This window comes from Lygodium microphyllum, chromosome 25 (genome assembly GCF_053477565.2).
Source record: "Lygodium microphyllum isolate KBCC chromosome 25, Lygodium_microphyllum_v1.1.10, whole genome shotgun sequence".
Taxonomy (NCBI): domain Eukaryota; kingdom Viridiplantae; phylum Streptophyta; class Polypodiopsida; order Schizaeales; family Lygodiaceae; genus Lygodium; species Lygodium microphyllum.
The window spans coordinates 45,982,873-45,988,677 of NC_141159.1; the positions used below are offsets into that span (position 1 = coordinate 45,982,873).

At 43.4% G+C, this 5,805-nt stretch overlaps 1 pseudogene; it reads left to right on the forward strand.

Annotated features, from left to right (window-relative positions):
- The first annotated feature begins 348 nt into the window (after window positions 1–348).
- Window positions 349–1,122, forward strand: LOC148014165 (chaperone protein dnaJ GFA2, mitochondrial pseudogene; annotated as a pseudogene).
- The last annotated feature ends 4,683 nt before the right edge of the window (window positions 1,123–5,805 follow it).

Genomic DNA, 5,805 nt, shown 5'->3' on the forward strand with positions numbered 1-5,805 from the left:
GTAAGTGTGTTTTCATTTATCGTCTCAAAACCATGTGTGTGCTAGGACTTCATTCCACTGTAAATAATATTATCTATGTGCATTTATCTATGCGTGTGTGTGAATGAATGCTTGTATATCATGCGGAAAGGCGGCAAAGAAGGAAGGCAAGCAAAAAAGTCTTCAGACTTTTCTATGGGACAGTTCAGATTCTTGAGAAAGCTCCTATTAGTGCATGGACATTGGAATTACCAAAGATTGACCTACATGGTGTTGTATAATTTCTATTGCAATGCTGTGTTTGTCATGATGCATACTGTTGTGGTCGGAATCATGGACAAGGACTGAGAAAGAAGACATTTCAGTTTTATGATCAGCCAAGGAGCTAGTGGAATGGGAGGAATGGGTGGGGCAGAAACATTGAAGGTCAATCTGGACATCACCTTCAGGAAAGCAGTTACTGGGTGCTCTAAGATAGTTTCATTTCTTGCATTGACAATAGGTGATGCCTGCAATGGCAAGGGAGTGCCTCCAAGTTCCAAACCACAAGTGTGTAAGGCCTGCAATGGATCTGGCATGAGTATTAGACAAGAGCCTGGGTTTTTGTTCCAAACAACATGCATGGCCTGTGGTAGTTCAGGTGAAATTATCAAGGAAAAATGTGAAAAGTGCAGTGGAAAAAGCACTGTGACAGTTGATATCCCTACAGGTGTTGATTCTGGGAATGTTGTGAGAGTGCCTAGTGGAGGTGGCTTTTCTGCTCAGTCTGGTCGTGCGGGTGATGTTCTAGTCAACATACAGGTTTTACCTGATCCAGTATTCAGGAGAGAAGGCATAAATTTACATGTTGATGCACCAATTAGTTTTTCTACGGCCATATTTGGAGGCAAAGTACAAGTATCAACTTTGACCGGTGATGTCATACTCAAAGTGCGCCCAGGAACACAACCTGGACATAAGGAGGTTTTAAGGGGAAAAGGTGTTAAAGTAGTGAACTCGTATGGACAGGGGGAACAATATATACATCTTCTTGTTTCCATCCCAACATTGTTGACTCAGTGGCAACACAGTTTGATTGAGGATTATTCTAAGGAGGAGAATAAAGAGAGCGAAGAAAATGCAGTAGCAGGAGGGATATTATAAGTGGATGGCTTTTATTTTTGTTGAATCATCTAACTATATATGTAACAGAGAAAAAGGAAAAAGCAACTGATAGAGAAAAAGCTGGGGAGGAAGGAAGCAGGAACTCAGTCGGCGGTGGCAATGGAGGGAGAGGAAGATGAAGAGACAACGATTAAGGACCGAACTACACTGAAGTTGAAGAACGATGGAGGTGAAGGAACGATGGTAACCTGCACCATGTGACAAGGATATATCTATGATTTTTTTAAAAAGCCAGAAGATTGTGTCCTAGCTGGGAGGCCTATCTCTTCACTTTTAGCCAGAACTTGCAGTGGCTCATGATCCTCTCCATTTTTTAAAGGATCCATCATGTGGTTTTTGGATTTAAAAGTGGCTCACGATGATTCTGAAGAAACATTTGCAGGCCAATGCAACTAACCTGTAATCCGTGGCCTTGACAAGCAATGGAAGAGATTGCAGGAATGAGAGTGAGCTTAATTCGCCTTCAGGAGAGTGTGTCAACGAAAGTCAAAAGGCAAGCGAATCGAAGCTGAAGATCCATTGAGGAATCACGAACACAAAAATGATGAATAGCTTCCTGTGCACAATTTTCCTTCTACCACTACCAGACGTTTCTTCTTCCCTGGCAAGAGCCACCTGAACGTGTAGTGGAAGCAATGTCAAGCGGCTGGTGACACGCAATGGCTATCACATACAATCAAGAATAAGGCCAGCGTGCAAACAATCTCTCACCAGCAACTAGGGCTTACGAGTATAAGTCAAGGGCTCTCTATGCAAAGAGGAAGAAAATTCCCACAACAGAAGAACTGCTAGCTCTTGAGGTTCAAGCACAGGGCTCTGTCAAAACTTGCTTGGATGTTCTTTGCACAAGCTCTGAGGGTGGAGAGTTCTGTCAGACTGGATGCCTCAAGAGAGGCTCACCAGACCCCAAGAAGTGTCACCTTTGTCAACAAATTTGTCAAGTTACAACTGGAAGGGCTTGTGATAGGGCATTTCCTCTAACGCAATCACTCAAGTACAAGAACTGTATATCTATGGTAGCAAAGAATTGTAGACAGCAGTAAATAAGGACAAAACACTCATGACTGGAGGGTACATTGAATGAAGTTTTATTGTGCTTGATTGAAGGTTCTTTGCTAGAAAACCTCCAATTCGAGGCTGGAAACACTGATTCCAATAGTGTAAATATGGAGACAAAGCTTCTTTTTTTTTTCTTCTTACACTGAGAAAGAGAGGATAAGGTTAAAGCTAAAACTCTTATACTCAGTAAGAGTCCTTGAAGGGCAACTTGTCTTGGTTTAACTCCTTCAATTGAGCAGTCTGAATCTTTGGAGAAGACAGGAAGAAGAGCATTTGGATTTTTTTTGGGAAGAAGATTCTTGGAGCTAGATTCACGGGATGATTGGTTATGCTACATTAAACTTAAATAAAATAGAGTCTTGGCATCATTTTCTCGTCTTACTTATTTGCTTGATTGATCTTCTATCTTGAAATTCGTCAAGGTCCTCTGTGGACGCGACTTCGTTTTCAAAAACCCTTCGACAACAGGCTTTCTTCGTGTAAGTACATGGATCCATAGCACTCCTGCTATGGCCCTGATTGCATAAAGGCATCAAACTTATGATACCACTCCCTAGGTGCCTGCTTCAAGCCATAAAAACTTTTCTTCAATTTGCACACTAGGTGCTCCCTGCCAGGTTTTGCAAAGCCCTTAGGAGGCTCCATATAAATCTCATCATGCAAGTCCCCATGTAAGAAAGCTGTCTTGACATCCATCTGGTATAAATCCAAGTCAAGTTGAGCAACCAAAGCCAAGACTAAGCGCAGGGTGGTCATCTTAACCACAGGAGAAAAGATCTCATCAAAGTCCACACCATGCTCCTGCTTAAAACCCTTTGCTACCAATCTAGCCTTGTATGCCGGCTTGGGGTGTCCAAGGGTACTTTTTAGCTTGTACACCCACTTGCATGGCAAAGCCTTCTTGCCCTTAGGCAAGGAAACCAAATCCCAAGTCTCATTCTTATGCAAGGAGTCTATCTCAAACTGCATAGCCCTCTCCTAGGAGTGACTGTCACCCCTGCGCATAGCTTCATCATAAGTGAAAGGCTCTCTTGCATCTGTAACCAAGACATAATGCATCGAGGGCTAAAATCTATCAGGTGGACATCTATCTCTAGTAGAGCGTCTCACGGCAGGCTCTGCTACCTGCCCAGTTGTTAGTCCAACACCCTGACCATGAGCATCTGCTGCAAATGTAGGCTATCCAACTGGCTATGCGGGAGCTCTCGACGCCTCCTAAAATATGACCCTGCGGATCTCAACAACTCTCTCAGGAGGCTGCCTATGCATCTTGTCTTCATGGAAGACTACATCATGACTGCGGATGACTTTCCGTACCTGCAGATCCTAGAGACGATAACCCATCTTGCCTGCATCCCCATAACCAAGGAAAATGCATTTGACACTCTTAGGATCCAGCTTACTTCTCTTGTCCTTGGGTACATGGCAAAATGCCTCACATCCAAAGACACGGAGATGCGCATAAGAGGGAGGTTTTCCAGTCCATACCTCCTCTGCAACTTGGAAATCCAAACCACTAGAAGGTGATCTGTTTATGATATGCACAGCTGTACTAACTGCCACAGCCCAAAAGCTCTGTGGTAGGCCTGCATGGCTAAGCATACTGCATACACGCTCCTGGATGGTTCTATTCATCCGCTCAACCAAACCATTCTGGGGGGGTGTAGGGGGCAGTCAATTGACGCTTAATACCCCTTTCATCAGATAACTGCTTAAAAGCATGTGAGACATACTCACCCCCATTATCTGTCCTTAGGCATTTTAGCCTATACCCAGAGTGGTTCTCAACCAATGCAAGCCATCTCTGAAACACAACCAATCGGATTTCAGCTTAATGGGATAAGCCCAAACTTTCCGTGAAAAATCATCTATGAAAGTAACAAAATACTTTGCACCACCCATAGACTGACAAGGCATAGGCCCACAGACATCCGAATGTACCAATGCCAAGGACTCACTCATGCGTGGCCTACCAGACTTCTTATGCATATACCTAGTATGCGTGCCATAAAGAAAATGCTCACATGAATCAAAACATGCATAATCAAGGGGCGGTAAGTACTGCAAACCAGAAAGCATTTTCATTCCCTTCAAAGACATATGGCCCAAACGGGTATGCCAAAGAGACACATGTGGGATAGAACCCACAAGAAAACATGATCAAGGGAAGAAACAGATACAATCAAGGGATAGAGGCTACCAGCCTTGGCACCTCTCACAATCACAAGTCTGCCATGAGTGATCTTCCATGCAGAGTCTCCAAAAGATACATGATAACCTGCGTCATCAAGCTGTCCAGCTGACATGAGACTACGTGTCAAAGCAGGTACATGACGTACATCCTACATAACAAAATTGCTGCCAGAAGGAAATTGCAACCTGACATCACCAATGCCCACAATATCAAGAGAGCTGTCATCACCCAAGCGCAGAGAACCCGAAACAGTACGGTATGAATGAAATCACTCTCGGCAAGGTGTCACATGAAAGGATGCACTTGATTCCAAGAGAGCCAACACTGTGCATACATAGAGTGTATCTCTATCATCTACGAAACACTAGAAGAAGCTGCAAGGATATAATCATCATCAACATCCTCAGGCTGCATAACATTGATCTCTTCAATTTTAACACTGGACTTTGCAGGCACTATGCTGCCATCAAAAGACTTATCGTGCACTTTGTCTTTCCCCTTATCTTTGCGCCTTTCATTGCGCAGTTCATGGCATTGTAGCCTAATATGGCCCTTTTTCCCATAATGGTGACAAGTAACATGTGCATTCCTGCCACAGGATTTGCTACGTGACTTCCCACGAGACTTGGACCGAGATTTCCGAGAATCATGTCCACGGCCACTGCCACTACCATGCTTTCCATATCCATCATTCCTGCCTCTAACTGTCATAGCATGCGACACATGAGAGGCATCCAAATTCTTACGGTTAACCTCTTCCTACAGAAGAGCACTCTCAACATCAGATAATTTCAAGGTAGCAGTAGAGGCACATAATGCAGTGTGGAATACATCCCATGACTCATTAAGAGTACCAAGCAAGAAAAGAGGAGTGACATCCTCTGCAAAAGTGGTGTCTTGCGAAGTCAACTTCTTGAGTATAGCATGGAACTAGCTCAAGTGAGCAGACATAGTCACATTCTCCTTCATGCGCAGATCCATAAGCTGCTTCAGCCAATACATTTGACTCACTGGAATTTTCTTATCATAGAGATTCTTGATTTTATCTCACAACTGCCATGCACTCTGTTCTTCCTTAAATACATTGTAATGAACTTGTTCTGTGAGAGATAATACAATAGTGGACTTGCATAACTCATCAAGCTCAAGCTATTTCTCATCTGGCATAGTTGCAGGCGGATGCTTGCTCAACCTCAATGGTTTGATCTGTGATTTCTGCACCAACACCTGCCAAATCTGGCTCTTCCAATAAGAGTAATTCATACCATCAATCTTAGTGATGTTGAAAATTACATGATCAGTGGATGAACTCTCCATAATACAAGCTGGAAGACTGCAAACAGTTCAAAAACTGCTTGTTGTTTACTGCAAAAAATGACAAAAAAATCACCAAATCGAGAGAAAATGGC